General features: G+C 33.5%; 1 pseudogene; it reads left to right on the forward strand.

Moving 5' to 3' along the window:
• Positions 1-24715, forward strand: part of LOC149557764 (cell division cycle 20.2, cofactor of APC complex-like) — a 52988-nt pseudogene extending 28273 nt beyond the window's left edge.
• Positions 24716-25332: the final 617 nt, after the last annotated feature.

The raw sequence follows: 25332 nt of genomic DNA on the forward strand, positions 1-25332 counted from the left end.
AAATACCAATCCCTGCATATCAACATTGATTCTTATGTAACATGATAGTTTAACATTCTGAACAACCTCATAATTTATTTTCTATCATAGCGATGAAATATTGAATTCATGACTATTAAGTTATAAAGCATTTGAGTTGGGTTCATTTGCATATCTAAATCTATCCTTTGGAACTAATTTTCTACTTGAAAATTGTAATTTGACATTTTTAGTATTTTTACAATTCAATTTCCATTAAAGCAATTAAAATAGTTTGGAACGTGAAATGAAATTATTAAATATATCAATTAAGTCCTAATATGAAGACATAAGTATGGATCATCAAAATGCAGATATTAGAATGACATAACCTTATAGTCCCAGAAGTGTATCAAAACATAGATTTAGAAGTATCATAATGAAAATATGTCATCTATACTATGATGGTTTGGATGAGGCCTCACATATTAATTTATTGTATTAATTATGGATGAAGAATTATGTTGTGTATTTTGAAAAGGAATACTTATTAATCAAGATAACTTGGTTGTGAAAAATTTGTAGAAAATTATTATGACTATATTCTTTTAAAATCCCTTTAGATAATATAGGAAATATTTGATTATAAAAATTTAGAAGAAAATAATAAATTGAACAATTAGGATTTCAACTTTAAATTTGTCATTAGAGTCATCAAATTATCATAGATTTTCTAGATATAGATGAATATTCTTGTTACATCTAAAATAATTTAATTGCAAAATTTATTCGAAAATGAAAAAGATTAATTGAGAAGAAAACATGTTGTAGCTAAACTTATGCATGCATGTGAAAATAAATATACTAAAAATAGAAAGCTAAGTATAGTATAGTTGCATGCATCTGAAAACAAATATACTAATAATAGAAGTCAAGTATAGTATAGTTGCATGCATGTGAAAACAAATATGCTAAAAATAGGAAACTAAGTATAATGTGCTTGCATGATTTGAGAGATTATAGCCATGCAAAAATACTAATTGCAAGTTTATTTTTATTTTATAAAAATATTATTTAATTTTTAGATTTATTTATTTTTAAATAATAATAACAATTTATTAATTTCTAAAATTAAATAAATATTATTCCTTTAGTTAAAGTGAATGTTAGTGTTAGTGATTCTTTAAGTTTAGTTAAACTCTTAGTTGCATATAAATGATTTTATATTTATTAACGCAAGAGAGAGGTTAATAAATAAATATTTAGGATTTTATTATATTTTAAGAGAAGTGTGGTAGAGTTCACTTTGCAATCATTTAGTTAATAACTATTTGACTTTATTGAGAACTTATAAATAATTAAATTAAATTTATAATTTTATCTCTAGATCCATTATGAATTAAAGGAAAATTAAATATTAATATTAAACTTAAATAGAAGTCATATTAATGTTTTATAAATTGAAATTAATATCAATATTTAAATATAATAATATACATTTATGTTATTAATTAAATCATTTATGATTTAAGATTATTTAAATTAATAATATGATAATATTGCATGATATTTTATATGCACAAAAAGATTGGATATTTGAATACTTATTGTTTTAAATAAGTATATTACCATAACAATTTATATTAACATGTATATTCCTACTTTATTTCTAGACATGTCCTTATAACCAAAACTAAACAAGAAAAATTGGGGGAATTAAATCATGGGGCTAAAAATTATGTGTTTTCTAATATTCTATTTATAGTCTTGTGATGTTTATTTTCATGATGGTTTTTCTTTGTGGGTTGTTTAGTTGGCCAAGTTAGGATGTGAACTACAGGCATTTTTGAGATTTCTTTTATGGTTATTCGATGGGATGTAATGATGAACTTAATGATTTGAATTGAGATTTATGTTTTATGAGCTTTATGCTATTGAGATTTATGAGAACTTGGGTTTTGAGAACCAATGTTATTTTTGGTTTGCTTATTAAGGAACCAAATTCGATCAATATTACTCTTGTGGTATGGAACGCTATTGTGGTTTATAATTTTTGGGGGGGTTGTTTAGGTACATATTCTTGAGAGTGGCTTATAGTAGGGGTCCAGGACCTAAAGTGGCCAGTGCTAGGGTAAACTATTGTAAGTTATATACTAAGTGATGATCTAGTAATTAATATTTTGGGGAAACACACTAAAAAGATAAGTTAGAGATATTTTCCTTGCCCATACCTTGAGTGCTTGTATAGACTAAGGATGGGAATAGGATGATAGTATAACTGGTTTGCCTCATCTTCTTGACAGAGTTTTTTGGTTCTGTATCTGTCACATTGAGGGTCCAAAGTTTAGAATAACTAGTCTAGGATAACCCAACACTTAAGGGTTTGGGGTCTATTGAGAGACTAGTCCAAGGTAACTCAAGTAGTTTGACCATGTGATGACACCCCCTAGAACTTAGTCTGAGTCTCCTCCATAATATTTTTTTGTATTTGCCTCTAGTGGTGTTATTGGTGGTGTACTTATTGTTGGGTGTATTTAATGTGGTTATTTACTTTCATTAATGGTGATTTTTGATTTATGGTTGATGTACTTTTGACATGTGGCTTTTTTATTGAGATGAATATCTTTCATTGAATTTATTTTATGATCTTAGTATTCGATTTATACTTGGTTCATGTATGATGTTTGGTTATGTGGTGTTGGTATTGGATTGAGTGTTCTTTATTTTTGAATTATCTTATCTTCTTGACTAGTATGTGTTACATTTGAAGTAGTTTTATCTATTAGGAATTATTTTCCTAGGAATGTTTTATGATTGATTAGTTGTGTGTGGATCATTCATTATCTTCCATGCATGGTGGGAGTAGAAGCCTGATTAGGTAACCATGCGATTGTGAGGTAACGTCTTCTTACCATTTAGGTCTCCCTCACATTTCTACCTATTGGTTGTTCATTGTAGAAGATGTACCTTTATCATTCTTATTTCTTATCTTAGAGACTTCTTTTCAATTGATGTAATAATGCTATCATTTATTCTAATGTATTGTATCTATTCTCACATACCCTGTGACATATGTAGTGGATGTTATTTATTGGATGTACTTTCACTGTATTAGTTATGTATTTTCTTATGTGATTACGTATATGATATTTCTATAGGATCATAAGACATTATACTTGAGACTTAAACTAATAAATATAAACTTCTTAACATAACTCAACATGAAGAAACCTATTAGAAATTGAAATTGTATTTGTAATTGATTACATGTTCTTTATGTGTATGTGTATATTGGTTCTGCATTATTGTTACTTTGATGTTTTTTAAACATTAAAAAAATTGTTCAATAAACATTGTAACATGTTAGGTTTATTTCTCTTGGGTTCCCGAGTGGGGCGTTACAAATGCACCCCAAAATTGTCATTGTCTAGAAATTGTCTCATTTTAACAACAACAGATGGTTGAAAGGGATAATGGTAGCACTCTATCCACTCTCCTAGATTATTCTAGGCATGGCCACCCACTTCTTACTAGTTTCCCACAAATGAAAAGATTGACGACTTCACTTTTCTTTTCTTTTCAATAATGCTTGAGCTAGACTGGTATGCACCCTGATTCCAATCTTCTAATAATGTCTACTTGACACATTGGACTTAGCAAATAGTGATGTTGGAACCTTGCATCTTGGACTAGAAATGAATAAGTTGATGCTCCCTCGAGATTCTACTCCCCATCTCGATGACAATATAGACATCATACCACCTCTACTATTTACCTTGTCTTGGTAGCGATGAGTGAAGTAACTCATATTTATGACCAACACGATGGAGGGTATTTGGAACAATCTCTTCATGCGCTTTAAAATTGGAAAGGAAACATCCCTTTCCTCTTTGACATTGTACAATTAGATTAGTGAGGGACTAATGGTTTCTAAATTTTGGATTGATGCTCAATCTTGCATTCAATTTGTCTTCCATAACTTGGCCTTTCTTGTGGATTCAAAGTGTTTCCCATTGCTTGGAAGCACAATTCTCTTAATAGTGACTTCTACCTGTCTGGCACCCTACATTATATAGAATATTTAAGGTATTTTCTCCTACCTTGATCACTTCTTCTAGTATTTTGTAAAGGAAAACATGATCAAGCCTTTTACCCTTTTGTAATTGGAAAAGAATCTATAGCATTTACCTTAAAATAGTTTTCCTTTCATTTTCCTTTAAAAGATATGTATTCTTAAACACAACTCGGAATAGAGAAATTCCTCCTTTATTCCTCATTTTATGCATTAATCCTCTCATTTGTGATGTAGCATTCTAGGCTGGCAAACATAACATGTGTATTTTATCAATATTTCTAAAATGCTCCATGGTGAGTCTAATTCCCTCTTTAAATGAGCATTGATCAATGAGTTTTACTTTCCACACATGGTTAGGATTATAAGTCTATGTCAACTTCAAATCAATAGTCCAATCGCTACATATGTCACATCTTATTACTAGTTAACAAATCAATTTTACAATACTGAGAATGGACTCCATGTTGGATGAGAACATACTTCCACTTGATGTGCATTGCTTGATATTTAAAAGACACATGCATCTTCTTCGGTGAATTTCTTTTATAATATTGATAATGATACATATTGCAACAGGTGAAAACCTTCAAACCTCCTGAGTAAGTTCAATTTCATCTCATACTTTCCACCGTGTGTATGAAATCTCACACTATCTTATCATTTCTGATGTAGTCAGTTGGGCCCCAAAGTGGGTCCAGCCAAATGGTTTTTGCATTCTAAACACATGAACCTTTAAATAGTACCTTGATTGATCTTCTCTTATTGATAGAAAAAAAAATTGACAGCTAATTGATCTAATAGAACTCATTTTTTGACATTTTAGTGTCAAGTTTGTATAGGGAGGGCTTTGAACTGGTTTTAAATGCTCATCAAAACACTTGTTATATTCTTAGCACCTGACATTCTTGATCTTTTGTTAAGAATATTATAGTCCTGCAAAATCTTGCTTTATGATGACCTCTCAGTTAAAAGTTATTAATTTTAAAAAGTATACTTTTCAAACTACATGTAATCAAACATGTTAGAAAACAATAAAGCACATTCGTATTTGGCTTTGAAAATAGGTCAAATGATCAATTGGGGGCAATCAGATCATGCAATCAGATATGGAACTTTGTATTCAACAACAGTAACCCTTAAGGTCACTTACACACATTAGTAATTTACAAGTTTTCTCTGCTCATCAATCTCAATCATCATGTCTAAAACATGGAAAACATCTTTCCTTTATACCACACTCAATATTAAATCCTTGACTCAGCTTCACACATTATGATCATATGTTAATTAAATGAAATACACATTTAATTAATGTTGTCAGCTCACAGTTGTACACAAACTTTCACACGAGTGAATTCTATAAATGTACACTCCATGATGTCATCAGTGGTCAATATACTACCTCCAGTTAACTGTGCAACACTTTATTTCAAGTGCAATGAGTTGTATCAATCATACAATAGAAACTACTTTCCTAATGCTCTATTTCCATGTGGTTCTCTACATATCAACCATATCTTACATACATTTTTGATTCAGGTCCTGGACACTTGCCCAAGTAACAAATACATACTGTAGTGTGTGTTCATAATTGTGCATAAGCAATAAGTAATGTATTGTCCCTAATACAAAAATCGCAGTCTACTGCTCTGTCAGTGTTTTACAAACTCATTACTAAGTTGGCATCAATGACAAACATAGTTATAAGTACATCATATCAATGTTTTGCAATGCTCCCCCATAGCATCAGCACTCATGCTAAGTTGAAAGACCAAGGTGGGAAGCAAAATTTGTTAGGCAAGAGGGAAAGAAGGCGAATATTTTAGAATGTGGAGCAGAGTTTCCACTAAGGCAAGAGAATTATTTTTAATGTAAATCAGATAGAAAAACAAGGAAAGAATCTCATGAAGTAGAACAAATCTCAAGAACAAGTCATTTTCTAAACGTACAGGTTGAATCAACCATTCAAGAAAAGAAGTTGGTCTTTGTTTGGGGGCTTATCTATAGTAAGACCTTATCCCTCTGCTTGAAACAATGGTATTCACAATCCAATTTTTTTGTTTAGGGTCTTAATATCTCTTATAATTGTAGCCATATTTCATAAAAATAGAAAAATTGAGTGTAGATAACTAAGCTACTCGAGTATCCATTCTATGCTCTTCAAAATAATTTACAATAATAAAGATAGAAAAAAAGAGGCTTTCTGTGGTAATCATCTAGGGCTTTGTGGTCATTTTTTTTATAGCTCATGAAAATGCAAATGGTTATTGGGTGGTCTTCTCTAAGAGGTATGTATATATTTCTATCTCTTCTAGCCCATTGAATTATACATCATCTAGGCTTGAATGTGGTTATGTCTTAGGTTTTTTGTAGAGAAACATGTGTCTCAACCTTGCAATTTTTTCTTAGAAAATTCTAGAATTTTTTTGTCAAAATTTTCCACTTGTTTATGCATTGGAAAATGGTTAGTGAGTTGTTAAAATGAGTCTTGTCAATAGTAGAATATAGGTAGGTCATTTTTAGAGCCTTGATGACTCATTTTGTGACTTTTATGGGGGTCTAGACTAAGAGACGACTAGTATGTGTTACCTTTGAAGTAGTTTCATCTATTAGGAATTCCTTTCCTAGGAATGTTTTATGATTCATTAGTTGTATGTGGATCACTCATTATCTTCCATGCATGGTGGGAGTGGAAGCCTGATTAGGTAACCATGCGGTTGTGAGGTAGCATCTTCTTACCATTTAGGTCCCCCTCACATTGCTACCTATTGGTTGTTCATTGCAAAAGATGTACCTTTATCATTCTTATTTCTTATCTCAAAGACTTCTTTTTAGTTGATGTAATAATGCTATCATTTATTCTAATGTATTGTATCTATTCTCACATACCCTGTGACATATGCAGTGGATGCTATTTATTTGATGTACTTTCACTGTATTAGTTATGTATTTTATTATGTGATTATGTATATGATATTTCTTTAGGATCACAAGACATTATACTTGAGACTTAAACTAATTAATATAAACTTCTTAACGTAACTCAAAATGAAGAAACCTATAAGAAATTGAAACTATATTTGTAATTGATTACGTGTTCTTGATGTGTATGTGTATATTGGTTCTACATTATTGTTACTTTGATGTTGTTTAAACTTTACAAAAATTGTTCAATAAACATTGTAACATGTTAGGTTTATTTCTCTTGGGTTCTCGAGTGGGGCATTACAAATGCACCCCAAACTTGTCATTGTGTAGACATTGTGTCATTTTAACAGCAATAGATGGTTGAAAGGGATAATGGTAGCACTCTATCCACTCTCCTAGATTATGCTAGGCATGGCCACCCACTTCTTACTATTTTCCCACAAATGAAAATATTGATGACTTCACTTATCTTTTCTTTTCAATAATGCTTGAGCTAGAATGGTATGCACCCTGATTCCAATCTTCTAATAATGTCTACTTGACACACTAGACTTAGCAAATAGTGATGTTGGAACCTTGCATCTTGGACTAGAAATGAATAAGCTGATGCTCCCTCGAGATTCTACTCCCCATCTCAATGACAATACAAACATTATACCGCCTCTACTATTTACCCTGTCTTGGTAGCGATGAGTGAAGTAACTCATATTTATGACCAACATGATGGAGGGCATTTGGAACAATATCTTCATGTGCTTTAAAATTGGAAAGGAAATATCCCTTTCCTCTCTGACATTGTACAATTAGATTAGTGAGGGACTAATGGTTTCTAACTTTTGGATTGATGCTCAATCTTGCATTCAATTTGTCTTCCATAGCTTGGCCTCTCTTGTGGATTCAAAGTGTTTCCCATTGCTTGGAAGCACAATTCTCTTAATAGTGACTTTTGCCTATTTGGCACCCTACATTATATAGAATATTTAAGGTATTTTCTCCTACCTTGATCACTTCTTCTAGTATTTCGTAAAGGAAAACATGATCAAGCCTTTTACCCCTTTGTAATTGGAAAAGAATCTATAGCATTTACCTTAAAATAGTTTTCCTTTCATTTTCCTTTAAAAGATATGTATTCTTAAACACAACTCAGAATAGAGAAATTCCTCCTTTATTCCTCATTTTATGCATTAATCCTCTCATTTGTGATGTAGCATTCTAGGCTGGCAAACATAACATGTGTATTTTATCAATATTTCTAACATGCTCCATGGTGAGTCTAATTCCCTCTTTAAATGAGCATTGATCAATGAGTTTTACTTTCCACACATGGTTAGAATTATATGTCTATGTCAACTTCAAATCAATAGTCCAATCGCTACATATGTCACATCTTATTACTAGTTAACAAATCAATTTTACAATACCGAGAATGGACTCCATGTTGGATGAGAACATACTTCCACTTGATGTGCATTGCTTGATATTTAAAAGACACATGCATCTTCTTCGGTGAATTTCTTTTATAATATTGATAATGATACATATTGCAACAGGTGAAAACCTTCAAACCTCCTGAGTAAGTTTAATTTCATCTCATACTTTCCACCGTGTGTATGAAATCTCACACTATCTTATCATTTCTGATGTAGTTAGTTGGGCCCCAAAGGGGGTCTAGCCAAATGGTTTTTGCATTCTAAACACATGAACCTTTAAATAGTACCTTGATTGATCTTCTCTTATTGATAGAAACAAAATTTGACCACTAATTCATCTGATAGAACTCATTTTTTGACATTTTAGTGTCAAGTTTGTATAGGGAGGGCTTTGAACTGGTTTTAAATGCTCATCAAAACACTTGTTATATTCTTAGCACCTGACATTCTTGATCTTTTGTTAATACTATTTCAGTCCTGCAAAATCTTGCTTCATGATGACCTCTCAGTTAAAAGTTATTAATTTTCAAAAGTATACTTTTCAAACTACATGTAATCAAAAACCTGTTAGAAAACAATAAAGCACATTCGTATTTGGCTTTGAAAATAGGTCAAATGATCAATTGGGGGCAATCAGATCATGCAATTAGATCTAGAACTTTGTATTCAACAACAGTAACCCTTAAGGTCACTTACACACATTAGTAATTCACTCTACTTTGCTTCTCAGTAATTCACAAGTTTTCTCTACTCATCAATCTCAATCATCATGTCTAAAACATGGAAAACATCTTTCCTTTATACCACACTCAATATTAAATCCTTGACTCAGCTTCACACGTTATCATCATATGTTAATTAAATGAAATACACATTTAATTAATGTTGTCAGCTCACAGTTGTACACAAACTTTCACACGTGTGAATTTCATACATGCACACTCTGTGATGTCATCAGTGGTCAATATACTACCTCCAGTTAACTGTGCAACACTTTATTTCAAGTGCAATGAGTTGTATCAATCATACAATAGGAACTACTTTCCTAATGCTTTGTTTCCATGTGGTTCTCTGCATATCAACCATAGCTTACATACATTGTTGATTCAGGTCCTGCGCACTTGCCCAAGTAACAAATACATACTGTAGTATGTGTTCGTAATAGTGCATAAGCAATAAGTAATGTATTGTCCTTAATACAGAAATCATAGTCTACTACTCTGTTAGTGTTTTACAAACTCATTACTAAGCTGTCATCAATGACAAACATAGTTATAAGTACATCATATCAATGTTTTTCAATGCTCCCCCATAGCATCAGCACTTATGCTAAGTTGAAAGACCAAGGCAGGCAGCGAAATTTGTTAGGCAAGAGGGAAAGAAGGTGAATATTTTAGAATGTGGAGCAGAGTTTCCACTAAGGTGGGAGAATCTCATGAAGCGGAACAAATCTCAAGAACAAATCATTTTCTAAATGTACAGGTTGAATCGACTATTTAAGAAAAGAAGCTGGTCTTTGTTTGGAGGCTTATCTATAGTAAGACCTTATCCCTCTGCTTGAAACAATGGTATTCACAATCCAATTTTTTTTGTTTAGGGTCTTAATATCTCTTGTAATTGTAGCCATATTTCATAAAAATAGAAAATTTGAGTGTAGATAACTAAGCTACTCGGGTATCCATTCTATGTTCTTCCAAATAATTTACAATAATAAAGATAGAAAAAAGAGGCTTTCTGTGGTAATCATCTAAGGCTTTCTAGTCATTTTTCTATAGCTCATGAAAATGCAAATGGTTATTGGGCAGTCTTTGCTAAGAGGTATGTATATATTGATATCTCTTCTAGCCCATTGAATTATACATCATCTAGGCTTGCATGTGGTTATGTCTTAGGTTTTTTGTTGAGAAACATGTGTCTCAACCTTGCAATCTTTTCTAGGAAAATTCCAGAATTTGTTTGTGGAATTTTTCCACTTGTTTATGCATTGAAAAATGGTTAGTGAGTTGTTAAAATGAGTCTTGTCCATAGTAGAATATAGTTAGGTCATTTTTAGAGCATTGATGACTCATTTTGTGGCTTTTATGGGGGTCTAGACTAAGAGACAAAAGTGTGGACGGGATTACTATTTTAACCTAGTTGTTTTTCCATATTGGAGATATAAATGTCAAAAATGGGTAACATGTGGCATGGTAGTTTTGCCCATGGTTTTGTAAAACCATAAGTGGTTTCTAGGTTGTAAAATCACTATAAAAGGAGGGCTTGGGGAGGTGTTTGTAAAAAGAAAAAGTTGAGTTTAGTTTGCAAGACTGGTGCTAGAAGGAGTCTCTCCGAGTTCAAGTTGTGGTGATGCACTCCTATTAGAAAACAATAAAGAACATTCATATTTGGCTTTGAAAATAGGTCAAATGATGTAGAGAATTTGTTTATTGTCATGTGGAGAGTATAATTTATTAGTTTATTCTTCTTGCATGATCTGAAGGTGAAAACTAGTCAAACAGATTCATCACAGGCTTAAATCTGCAACATAAAATGTCTCTAACCCCTAAAATAAAGTACAAAAAGAATTTGTTTAATACGATCAACTAGGTCCAGGTTATAACTAGTTAACAAGGCTATCTGGAATTTTGAACAGTATGCATCAACATGAGAATAGTAAACAACCAACTTTAAGGGATTCAAAATCTAGTCAAAACATATCAAAATGGCTTGAAATTAGAAACATAAGTTCTTTGATATGCATATTAATCATTCCCAAATTCACAAGTCATGAAAATTTACCAGGTGCAAGATAGTCAAATGCAAACTAGGCTTCTTCTTGTTGTTTGACACTTAGGCAAAAATGTAGATCTGAACAATGCTCAAAATAACAATTCACAAAGTGAATCAGAATAACAAGTTCATAGGATGCATGCATATACTAAATGAAAGGTGTTAAACACATGAAACACATCATAGGCCTCAAAATGTCAACTGGGTACATATGCATGAAAAACTCTTACAGAGGTTGAATTTAACTCAATTTTTAGAATGGTACTCAAAATTAGTGCTTCAATTTCGAGTCCCAACAATTCCCTTAAGACTAAAATCTCAACAAGTATTTACTACATAATATTGTATGTTGTATAAGGTATGTTCCACCATTTTCATAAAGTATTTTTTTGACTTAAACACTAGTATTTTCTATATACCATCTTTGATAATAATCAGAATGATATTCGCACAATCTGATTATTCAGCATCTCATAATTATCATCAATTTCCTAGGATGCACCCAAGGCTAGTAGGGCCAAGTGTAGATTGGTGAAGGAGAGAGGTATTCTTGTAAAAAGAATAAAGTAATTGTGGACGGGATTACTATTTTAACCTAGTTGTTTTTCCATATTGGAGATGTAAATGTCAAAAATGGGTAACATGTGGCATGGTAGTTTTTCCCATGGTTTTGTAAACCCATAAGTGGTTTCTAGGTTGTAAAATCACTATAAAAGGAGGGCATAGGGAGGTGTTTGCAAAAAAAAAAAGAAGTTTACTTTAGTTTGCAAGACTAGTGCTAGAAGGAGTCTCTTCGAGTTTGAGTTGTGGTGATGCGCTCCTATAAGAACTTGCATTGCAAGTGTATTGTAATCATCTTGGTTTGATAATACATTGTGCGAGTTTTGGAGGGTGGGGTTTTTCTCCTGGAAGGGTTTCCCCACGGTAATCACTGTGTTGTGTGTTCTTTTTTATTTTGATTGTGTTATTATGCATTTCTTGAGATTTTTGCAATAGTTACTTGGATTTGCATAATTGTCCTCTCAAAGATTACTGTAGGAAGCGATTCCCCACACCTTTGCTTCCTTACAAGTGGTATTAGAGCCTGGCCAGTTTTGGTTCTATTTGTTGGGTACAGGGTTTTTTGAGCTAATCAAGGTTTGAGTGGGAGCTTGTGCAGAGCATTTCATTTCTATGTTGCAGGATTGAAAAGATGGCAAGTATGTCAAGGATAATTGATGTTGAAAAGTTTTTTGGTACAAACTTTGAGATGTGGAAGCTAAAGATGGAAGATCTATTCTCTAATCGGGATCTATGGGATGCGATTGATGAGAACAATTTGAGGCCCACAGATCTGACATTAGCCGCACAATATGATGTGACTAATAGAAAAGCTAAAGGTCTCATCAGATTGTGTCTTGCAGACTCGATTCTAATTAATGTCCATGAAGAACCTACCGCTAAGAAGCTTTAGAAAAAGCTTAGTGAGATCTATCAAGAAAAATCACTTGTGAATAAGATTTTCTTAAGGAAGAAGTTGTATTCCTTGAGAATGGAAGAAGGTGGACAAATTTCTGAGCATCTGGAAAGGTTTAATATGTTGATGACTCAGTTGACCTCAGTAGGGGTGCCAATAGATGAAGAAGAAAGGTGTCAAATCTTGTTATGTTCGTTGCCAGACTCATGGGATAGTCTTGTGATGGCTATAGGGAGTACTTCAATTGCCTTGAAGATGGAGGACATTGTTGGTTCTCTACTTTCTGAGGAGATGAGAAGGTCTCTGTAAATGCCAAATAGGCTTTGAGTGTTCGTGGAAGACCAAAAGAAAGAGGCAAGAATGAAAAGCAGCATGGCCATTCTAAGTCCAAAAATAAGGGGAGATCAAAATCCCCTAGTAAGTCCAAGGCAATCTGCTAGAATTGCAGAAAACTTGGACACTTCCGAAAGGACTACAAAGAGGAGAAGAAAAAGAAGAAGAAGCAAGATTTTGATTCTGAGTCCGAGAAGGAAGATGGAGATGCTTCATTGCAGCCTTGGCCACTCATGCAGGTGAAAATGCATGGTTAATAGATTCAGGTGCATCTTTCCACATGACTCCTAATAGGAACTGGTATAGTAAGTATGAAAATTTTGATGGTGGTAAGGTGTATTTGGGTGATAATTCAGTACTTGATATTGTTGGTCATGGAAGTATTCGTGTGAAATTTTCTGATGGTAGAATTAGAAAATTTGATGGTGTCTTAGATATCCCTGGACTAGCAAGGAATTTGTTATCTATTAGTAAGCTAATAGATGCGAGTGTGCATGTACAGTTCTCTAAAGCAGGTGTAAAAATGGTGAGAGGTGCTATGGTAATAGCAAGAGGAAGTAGATTGGGTACATTGTACCAACTTGATGCATGCACAGTCGAGTGCAATAGTACTTCTGATAAGATTGTGGAAAAGACTACTCAGTTGGAGAAGGAGAGAGTTTCTCTTTCAACAAATGGTCGTGGTTTTTTGGTACCCAAGGGTGCTCTGTCTACCGAATCAAAGTTTCTTGTAGAGAAGACTATGTTATGGCACCAGAGACTCGCCCACATAGGTGAGAAGGGCCTACGGACCTTGAAAAATAAGAACCTTGTTGATGGATTGAATGACTGCAATCTTGAGTTTGATTTTTGTGAACATTGTATTTATGGTAAACAAAATCGCATTCAGTTTTACTCGAGTTCTCATAAGTCCTCATGTATTTTGGATCTAATTCATTTGGATGTATTTGGTCCAGTTGATTTTCCTTCTATTGGTAGATCAGTTTATTATATTTCTTTCATTGATGATTTTAGTGGAAGAACATGGGTTTATTTCCTTAGGAGTAAAGCTAAAGTTTTTAGTCATTTCAAAGAATTTAAAGCAATGGTTGAATTGGAGACTGGAAAGAAAATAAAATGCTTGAGAACTGATAATGGTGGTGAATTTTGCTCCAATATTTTTGACACATTTTGTAAAGATTGTGGTATTAAAAGAGAGAAGACAACTCCGTATTCTCCACAGCAAAATGGAGTTGCAGAAAGAATGAACAGGACCTTGATGGAGAAGGCTAGGAGTATGCTGAGTGGTGTTGAACTAGAACAAAAGTTCTGGGCTGAAGTTGTAGCCACTGCCTACTACCTGATAAATAGGTCTCCTACATCAACTCTTGTTGATAAGATGCCAATGGAAGCACGGTCGGGCCACAAGCCTTCACTTAGACATCTGAGAGTGTTTGGTTGTGAGGCATATGCTCATGTGCCAAAGGAGAAGCGAACAAAATTGGACAACAAAGCTATCAAATGTATCTTCATCGGATATAGTTATGGTGTGAAAGGATGAAAGCTTTGGGATCCTATTGCACAAAAGGTATTTTATTCTAGAAGTGTTATTTTTAGAGAAACTAAGCCTTCTTCTATTACAGTGTAGCTAGAACAAATTAAAGAAAAGAAATATGTGATTCAACTTCCTGCTACACTTGAGAAAGTTGAATCAAGGCCCTTAGAAAGACGAGATGTTGAAGAGAGCTCTATGAGTTCTAAATCATCAGAGGAAGAGGGAGAACCTGATCATGAACTTGAACCTAGACTAGATCTTGTTCGAAGATCTACTAGACAAAGGAAACCACCTGAAAGGTATGGATATTCTCCTGATGATTGGAGGTGCATTTTGCATTGAATGCTAACATTGATGAACCGAGATCTATAGAAGAGGCTCTTGGTATGAATTATTTAGAGTTCTGGAAAATAGCCATGGATGAAGAAGTGGCAGCTCTTAAGAGGAATCAAACATGGGACCTTGTACCATTGCCTGAACGATGCAAGCCTGTTGGTTGTAAATGGGCGTTCAAAAGGAAGATGGGTTCAGATGGAAGCATTGACAAGTATAAAGCATGTTTAGTTGCAAAAGGTTACTCTCAGGTTGAGGGAGTAGATTATGGTGAGATTTTTTCTCTAGTAGCCTAAATGATATCCATTAGATTTTTTCTTTCTATTGCAGCAGCTTATGATCTAGAGATCGAGCAAATGGATGTAAAAACTGCTTTCCTTCATGGAGATTTGGAGGAAGAAATTTACATGTCACAGCCAGAGCACTATGTGGTGAAAGGTAAAAGTTATTTGGTCTGTAAATTAAAGAAATCTTTGTATGGTTTAAAATAGAGTCCTAGGATGTGGTACCAGAAGTTTGATACATATGTGTTGAGTTTGGGATTTGTGTGATCTAAATCTGATCACTGTATATATTTCAAATCTGATGGTGATGGTTTCCTGATTATTGCCTTGTATGTCGATGACATGTTGTTTATTGGCAAAGGAAAAGGTTTGATTGTAGAGTTAAAATCTCAACTCTCAATAAAGTTTGAAATGAAAGATCTTGGTGCAGCTAGGCACATTCTGGGAATGGAGATTATATGAGATAGACAGAACAGAAAGCTTTGGCTAGGCCAACGTAAGTATGTTGGTTGGTACTATTTTGAAAAGATTCAATATGCAAGATGCAAGACCATTGAGTGTTCCTGTTACTATGGGAACAAAGCTTTCTAGCTCACAGTGTCCTACATCTCCATTGGAGATGGAAGAGATAAGTCGAGTACCACATGAGAGTGCTGTTGGAAGTTTGATGTATACTATGGTTTGTACAAGACTAGACATTGCCCAAGCAGTGGGAGTACTTTCCCATTATATGTCTAATCTAGGAAGAGCACATTGGGATGCAGTAAAAAGAGTTTTCAGATACTTGCGGGGTACCTCAGAGTACTCAATATGTTTTCATGGAACAGGATGTGAGCATTCCTTGGATATTCGAAGCTATGTGGATTCAGAGTGGGCTGGTGATGTTGATAGAAGAAGATCCACCAGTGCATATGTGTTTACATTATTTGGTGGTGCAATCAGTTGGATGAGTAAGCAACAGGATGTGGTCACTTTGTCCACTACTAAGGCAGAGTATATGGAAGCTACTCATGCCTGCAAAGAAGCCATCTGGCTAAAGAGATTGTGTTTAGATATAGAGTTCAAACAGGGTGCAGTGACAATTTACAGTAACAGCCAGAGTGCAATCTGCCTAGCGAAGAACCCAACTTTTCATGTGAGGACCGAGCACATTGATGTACAATATCATTTTGTGAGAGATATGGTCAAGGATGGCAAGGTGAAGCTGGAAAAGGTAGAGACTTTGGTGAATGTTGCTGATGCATTAACTAAGCCCGTGAGCACAAGAAATTTAGATGGTGTTCAGAGTCTATGGGCCTCTCGGCCCCTACCAATTAAGTCCATGATATTTTGAATCCCCTTACTCTTGCAAGGTGTTCGACAAGTGGGAGAATGTTGAGAAACATGTGTCTCAACCTTGCAATCTTTTCTTGAAAAATTCCAGAATTTGTTTGTGGAAGTTTTCCACTTGTTTATGCATTGGAAAATGGTTAGTGAGTTGTTAAAATGAGTCTTGTCCATAGTAGAATATAGGTAGGTCATTTTTAGAGCCTTGATGACTCATTTTGTGACTTTTATGGGGGTCTAGACTAAGAGACAAAATTGTGGACGGGATTACTATTTTAACCTAGTTGTTTTTCCATATTGGAGATGTAAATGTCAAAAATCGGTAACATGTGGCATGGTAGTTTTGCCCATGGTTTTGTAAAAACATAAATGGTTTCCAGGTTGTAAAATCACTATAAAAGGAGGGCTTGGGAGGTGTTTGCAAAAGAAAAAAAGTTGAGTTTAGTTTGCAAGACTGGTGCTAGAAGGAGTCTCTCCAAGTTCGAGTTGTGGTGATGCGCTCCTATAAGAACTTGCATTGCAAGTGTATTGTAATCATCTTGGTTTGATAATACATTGTGCGAGTTTTGGAGGGTGGGGTTTTTCTCCCGAAAGGGTTTCCCCACGGTAATCATTGTGTTGTGTGTTCTTTGTTATTTTGATTATGTTATTATGCATTTCTTGAGATCTTTGCAATAGTTACTTGGATTTGCATAATCCTCCTCTCAAAGATTAGCGTAGGAAGCGATTCTGCGCACCTTTGCTTGCTTACATTTTTGTGGAGGAAAGTGCACAAATTTATTCAATAATAATGTTTACTGTGGAAGTTGCTTCAGTACGTGCCACAAGGAGAAATGTTTGTTTGTATTTAAGATGAGACTACAAATGAAAAGTAGTGCCAAAATGGGAAACAAAACCCTAACACTTAAGATATTGTATTCTATGAATGCCCTATAGCTGCAACGCACAAACCCTACTACCGCGATATACCTAAAATCAATGGATAGGTATCATTGAAAACTTTCATTTCAAGTTGTCAGTTATTAGATAAATTAATCTATATTACTTGAATCTTTTAATGATTCAATAATATGCTAGTTTATTTGATGCTTAGAAGCTAGATCCCTTAATTAGGTATCTTAAAGAATCTTTGTACCCATGTGTAATAAATATGGTTGTCTATTATATATATTTTATATTGTGATCTGCTGAGTTGAGGTTTAGGGTTCAAATGCCATCTTATATTGAAAACTTGTTTGTAAAAAATTTCTGCAAAATAATATGATTCTTAGTAGGTAGGGCCTAATATTGGAGGATGCATGTGTACAGTATTGAGAATGCTAATTTGAATCTTAAGAGGGATAGTATTTTAGTATTTTAGGTACGTCTCAGCATCTCCATATTTTACGTTGGATAATATTTTAGTTTGCCAAGTCAAGATAAACGTGCCTTTTCCTTTGCCATATGTTTGGTTGTTATGTTACCTGATGTGTCCAAAGAAAGAGTGGTAGAGAAATTCACTTAATATATCGGTTTCCACTTTCTCAAACAATCTCCTGTAATGTCATGCATATTGGATGATTATGAAAATCGCACAATATCATGGGAAGATTCACCCCTGCCCCATAAAATTAAAGGATCAAGAATCCTTTTCCTTGATCCAAATGTAGAAGGAATCGCCAAATATTTACTAACCTTAAAAGGCCAAAATCCCTATTGATCTGCTCCTAGACGATATGTGATTGACTGTTGACACACATTTGAGAGATTTTTTTTGAAAAGAAAGCCATGAAAGTTCTCATTGATTACAAGCTGGATTATAAACAAGACGATTCATAAGCATTCAACTAATTATAAACTAAAAGAGTGTCTTGTATCTCCCACAATATAACTAAAATTTCTTTAACATAACAAATACATAAATTACAAGGGAGAAGATTGTCTGCGAATTAAGAAAATGCTAGCTTTGAAATCCTAGGATCCATGATTCTTTGGAGAAACAAATCTTTGTGCATTTTTCAAACTCAGCCTTCATTTCTTTTGTAGCAAATCCATGGTTTCACACAACATCTTCACCTCCTAAATCGTAAGTGCATGTCATTTTTGTGACTAAGTCCTAAGCCTCCATAGAATCCAGACCTGGAAACCCTATTACAGGATTGAGATCATCCATCAATTCTTTCATTCTTCATGACAAAATGACTCCCATCCCCATCACATGCCCAAAGCCTCCAAAGGGTTGAAAAATTGCACCAGCAGAAGAAACATCAACATGGTTGATTGAGCTCTCAATTGATGCTTGTAGCCTCGATTCTTGTTTACAAATCAAGATTTTAATATTGTCCTCAAAACACCCATCTTTTCTTTGCCAACATAGCTTGGGTGATTTCTCTTTGGAGTAAATTAATTTCATAGTGTACAAATAATCCATAAAACTAAAAATAGAAGGTTTAATAAAGTTAATTATTATTTTCTAAATAAAAACATATTCATTTCATGAAATCCATTTCTATATCGGATACTGTGTAATCACAATTTAAAATAATTCATCTACCAACCCAGAAACATAAAATAGAGTTCAATTTAGTAGCAATATAATTTATAAGAAATATGTTTGTAGATTTATGGATATGCAAATGTGCAATAATAGAGGTAGAAAAATTGGTACAATCAAGTGTGACATGCACAATTTTGTACCTGTTGTTTTGTAAAATTCTTTTTGTAATGTCTATTTTACATAGAAAATCTTAGATGCACTTCAAAGATGACATGCGAGATTATGTAAAGAGGGAAGGAGTTTGAATTTTATATTTGACTTTCTTCTCCCAAACCAATAGAACTAAGTTTGACCTCTTGCTTTCCTAGTTTCTTTTTATTCCTCTCCAATCTAAAATTTTACTCTACTCCTCTTTAGCTTGATTATTTTAGTGTGGTAGTAGTTGTAGGTGCAGTGCCTTAAAAAATGGATAATGTAGACTATGTGCACATGAGAATTATTTTGGCATTAAGTATATATAAAGCTTAATAGACAAAAAAAAATTTAAAGGAAAGATTGGTTTAATAAGGAAACTCTAATACAGCAATTATGCTTTGTGGAAATCTGAATTATCACATTATAATAATATTAATTTCTTCTACAATTTGGATAGAATTGAACCGTCTCTCCCATAGTTCTCAAACAGTATGTTTGCATGGGAAGTTAAAATCATCAGATAGTTTGTTCATTTTGATTATTTGAATAAATTCATCCCTGAAGCGTGAGATTTTGAGCCTGTCTATGGTTTCCCTAAAATTATTAGTCCTATTTGGTTTTTTGAAAGAATCATACTAACCAAGCGCTCAGCTTCACAACTAGTCTTGTACCACTTAATTTCAACCTTGACCCCTTGTATTTTCGTTGATTGTATGAATGTTGTAGTATTGTTCAGGATTGGATTGAATCCAATCCTTCCTCTATCCGGTAAAGGGGAAAAATTATTATCTTCTCCTAGAAAAGCATTAAGTTTGATCATTTTCTATGAGAGATTTCATATAAAAAGAATAATTTACAGGAGACAATTTTTTTCTTTTATTTGATTTGATATTATAAACATCTATGCGATAAATCTCATTGGATTTAATTCTTGGAAAATCCAAAAGTAATTCCCTAGAGTCAGGCTGTTACAGAGTATGTGATTGAATAAGCAAGATTTTGCTAATAGAAAATGTCAAGTTTATTGGCATTGGCCTTTCTGATCATTTTGGAAGATAATTTTCTTCATGAAGAATCACAAAATGTGATTTGAAACAATGTTTCAAAAAATTACATTCAACTAGATAATAATTTAGGAAAGGAAAGGATTCTCATCTATACTAGGGATTTTCCACGGATGGAAGCTGGTGCAAATTATCAATTCGTGATATTCCATCCATCACCAAAAGGAAGTTCATTGTCCTCTAATAGATGATTGTCTACTGAAAGATCACTCTCTTCTAATTTTCTAAATTATGCAATGAACAAAACTAAATATTATATCTTAGTAAAACAGGAAGCAATAAAATGGTAAGTTAGTGTGATGGTTTACCATAGTGTATCTTCATGAAATTATGCTATGAGGGAAGCTTGTGATTTGACAAAATAAGATAACAATTCTAATATGTTCTACTATAAGTATTATGCAAATCAAAGGAAAATATAGCCATTGAGAAAAGACATCCAATTGTTGATGTAGCATAATGAAGCACACATACGAATAAAAAAGGATTGAACATGAGGTGAAAGCGAAGGAATAAACTTAGGTATGAAGAACCTTATCTAGAACAATAGATGAATTAGGCATAGATGTGTATAGAACAAGTGATTTTTGTGAGATATATTTATCTCCATTTAAGGATATTAACCAACTAACATATTCACAATCCAACATGACTCATTTTTATCAATGCAAGGAACTGAGGCTTAGGCCATCTTTTACTTTTAGGACAAATAGATGAACTTAAGTCTTTATAGTCAACATGATGCTATTGTTATTGTTCTTATTCTTGATCATGATGAGGGTTCACCATTTGGGGATTGAGGTTAAATGTCTTTCCCATAAATTTTTACGGAAAGGAAATCATGCCAAATACCTGAAAGTTGCCAAAGAATGTTCTTGGGACCTTAATTCCTCATCCTAATTTAATTTGGCAATCTCCTTCCTTCTCCATGCTTCTTCTCTAATCGATCAATTTTGGTCCCTCTTCTCTATGGCTCCCACATCCATTTATTACATTCTCTTATTTCTCCATCATTTGTTTCATCAGATTCTCAAATAAGGCCATCATTTTCTATTTAAAGTTACTTTGTGGACTCTTTCTACTATAATTGTTCCTCGGCCCATTGTATTCTTCCTCTTTCTCTTCCTGTCTAAGGAGTCTAAATAAATATTGAAGCCCTCACCAGGATTGGGTTATGTAGTAGCTCTAACCATAATGAAACCACCACCCTTCCCAATTTTTATTTTATCATTATCATCAGATCACAGTCATTATATCTTCTACTACTGATGGCATCTGAAATTATGGCTTCTAGATTCAAAATAGGAATGACGGTATTAATGAGACCATTAGTTTTGTTATTGTTATTAGCATATAGAGGTTGCAGTTGGCCCAAGAATCTATAGCTTTTTCCATTTTGTCATCCACTTCTTCCCTCTTTGGTTCTTTTATAGTATTTATGAAAGCTTTGGAAAATTTCTTTACATTTTTTGCAATCTCTATGCTAGGCTAGCTTATCCAGACTTTTGATCATCATAAGAACATGATCTAACACAAGTCAATAACATTCAAGATTCGTTTGATATCAAATCCAAATTGAAGATAAAGCTTAGTATAAATTCTAGCTAGCCCAAATTTGATTTTCCGATTCCAAATTGTAGTCTTGACGAGCACTATATAAAGACATCATCTTAACCGAGACCAGTTATCTGTATGGAAGGAGAAAATACATATTTGTAACAAAATTTAGATAGATTTTCATAAGTAATACTTGTAAAACAGGGGAAAATATGATTAGTGCATAAGGAATCAACTTTTGGTTTAAAACATTATTAAAAATCTATTAGAATGTCAGCTATTTGCATGTAATTATCATTGCTACTCAAAGAAATCATTTGAATTTTGGACTCCCACCAACAAGGCCATAAACAAAAAAATATGGTTTAGTAGCATCCTGATTCATAGTAGAAATGACACACTGGGAAGGTGCTAACATACTATCAAACTGTCCCAAAATCTTAAAACTTGATATAAGGGCTCCAAGCTTTAAACTGTTATTTGCATCTAATTGTAAATCCTACTTTAATCAGTTTACTTCTGACTTTGGTGATCTTGGGAAGAGTCTTTCTTCCTAGTTCTGACATGTCTATTTAAAATTATCAATACTGTGTCATGTCTGCTAATTATTTATAATAATGGAAGATATAATACAAAATAAATAGTATCCTTGAAGAAATAAGTAGCTAGATAAGAAGACATGTAACTTCTCGTGTGCATCGAATAAACAGTGTTCGTGCACACACATAAGAAGTACCTGTGGTTCTTAGCAACTGGATTAGAGAAAGTGAAGCCCTTGTCTAGAGCTTCTCAAATATATGACTATAGCTATACATATATCTTATGCGTTAAATCAGGTTATTTCTAAAAAAACATAATCCATACGAACATGCATTTAAAATTCTTGGTGCAATAGCTATAAGTACAGATACTCAAATAAGTCATGGGGAGGGACTGTTTAGAACAAGATGATTCAACTTTCGGCTATGGTCAATTTTAGCACTCACTTTGTGTTTTCCAGAGTAATAAAAATATTATGTGGGATATGGTATAACGTTCATTAACTTGTCCAAAGAAACTACTTATGATATTTTAATACTCACAAATGGAGGAAATGATATGTATGCTTTTTTTTTTCTAGTTCTTTCAAGCCTGTAGAAAGGTTTTGCAATTGTTTCCCTAGATGGTCATTATGTGAAAGAAAAGAGAGTTTCTAGTATAAACAATGTGATACCATGATATGTGTGGATTGACTACGACTGTACAGAACTTAAGAGTATACCTTTCTAGGGATTCTCCTAGATTGGAGTCACCTCTGAATTGTATTGTAGTAGAGACTGTAAATTTATCTAATCTTTTTAGGGAAAAAATTTCCACAAGACTTTTTTCTTCTGCACTAAACTTGATTGAAACCAGCAATATCTTTTCTTAGAGCTTCAATAGTACGTGATGATAAAGAAAACTGAACAACATTCACATAGGCGCAGAATAATATTCAGAAGAATTCACTTCTAGCATACTTAACATTTAAATTACGGTCAGCTACTGGACAATTGCTAGAATTAGATTTATGTTTATATTATTCTCTCTTTTAAAAAGAATGGTTCCTATAATGGCTTGGGTGATGTTTCAAATTTGTACATTCAATTGAGGTTTCAGATTTGGTGCTCTTGTATTTCAAGTTATGGGCATATTCTTTATTGTGATAAGATGGTTAACAGATTACTAAGGATTGATCCCCATTATTTACATACTTGTTCTAGAATCATCTCTTTAAGTAGATAGCTTAACAAGAGTTAAGAAATTGCAATTTTTTACTTTGTAATTTGGTTGTCTACAGCATGCAGATAGAACATAGGATGCCCCAAATGTTGTTGATGTTAATCATTTGAATCTGCTTGATTGAAGTCGAAGCAATATTTTTTCAATAGCTCTTGGCAATGTAGTTTATGGGATGTAGACAAGAGCTTTACCTCTGAGCTATTGACTTAAGATAATGATGTTGGTGTAATAAGAAGTGGTAATATGGCACCCGATGCTAGGAAAAATAATGCCATTGGATTGACTAGTTCTGATGTACAGATATGGGACTCTATATTTAATCAATAGGTAAAGATTATGAATTTTTTGATGTCTTGATTTTTTCCTCGTCTTCAAAGTGCTACGTTATTCACATAGTAGTTTTATCACATCTGAATGCAGTTGACATCTTTGTAAGGTCATCGTGGTCGTCTAGGCTCTCTTTCATGTAATGACGCTATTCTTGCGACTTGTCGTGAGGACAGTAAAATAATACTCCATGATGTCAAGACATACTGAGGCCATGATTACGAAGTGTACATTAAAATGGTCCTTATCTACTGAGAAACTTGCAAGTGGAGGTAGTGACAACCTGGGACAAGAGCATGTCATCCTCTAATGTTAGAAATTGGTACCTTCACAGGATGGATGAACATGATGATGCAGTCACAGCCTTGGCATGGTGCCCTTTCCAGCATAATATTTTGGCATTAGTGCAGATCTTGCAGAAAAATCAATTAAGTTATTGAATAGTCTTACTGGAACATGCCTAAAGACCATCGACACCAAACTTTATGTTTGTGCATTGTTGTGAAATAAACATGATCGTGAGCTCTTGAGCACACATGGGTATAAAGAGAACCAGTTCACTTTATGCAGATGTCCAGCTATAGAAAATATTGTGGAGCTTATTGGCCATACTTCTATGGTGTTGCATCTGGGACATATATGCATGCTATTGGAATATGGATACGTTTGCATTCATGCCTTGGTTTAATCAGTTCATGTTAACCGGCCTTTGTATTTTAGAACTGAGATGGGTATACTGTTGCATCAGCTGGAGCATATGAGAGCCTAAGGATTCGAAAATCTTTGGAGATCCTGATATTTTAAAGAGTACCAAAGCTAAAGAGCTAGAAAGTACCCTCAACAATTATTTTATGTATATCCGCTAGTAGCTTGTTGATCACATGGAATAGAAAATCTCACACTTCAAGTTCTTGGATTCATTTTTTCCATGGGATTCTGATTGAATAAGAAATTTATTGTTGGTACTACTATAGTTTTTATGTCTATTAGTTTATTATATTGCATCAATGACCACATTTAATGCTAACACTACCAGTGCTTTGTATCCATTCGTATGTAGATGTTTCCATAAGCTTTGAAAGTCTTTGTAACTCTTGAAAAATTGATGGGGGATTCAAGGTAGAGATGTTAGAACTTAGGTGTATATGTATCTAGATTTGGGAATAGACATTTATGCATTCTCTTCTTCTAGGAGCATCTACAGGGAAGAAAATGACTTATTCTATGACTAAGAACAACTTTGGATATTCCACATTGCTCAGAGCATGGAAGTGAAGGGAATCTTAAGTGAGGAGAGAAGCAACATTCTTTTAATCAAAAACTTCGTTTGATATTCAACTGGTACATATATTCTTGTAAAGGTAGAATTTATCTTCTACGACCAAGATTGAATTTCAGGTACTACTAATATTTTCAGGGAAAGTTTTAACTATTTTGTTTTTTAATTCTTTAATTCTGGTTATATTTAAGTACATATTATTCTTGGAATTTTTTAGCTTGCCGAACCAACGGGAGTGTCTATATTT

The sequence above is a fragment of the Cupressus sempervirens genome, chromosome 5, assembly GCF_028749045.1.
Source record: "Cupressus sempervirens isolate cs-2001-9-10 chromosome 5, ASM2874904v1, whole genome shotgun sequence".
Classification (NCBI taxonomy): Eukaryota; Viridiplantae; Streptophyta; class Pinopsida; order Cupressales; family Cupressaceae; genus Cupressus; species Cupressus sempervirens.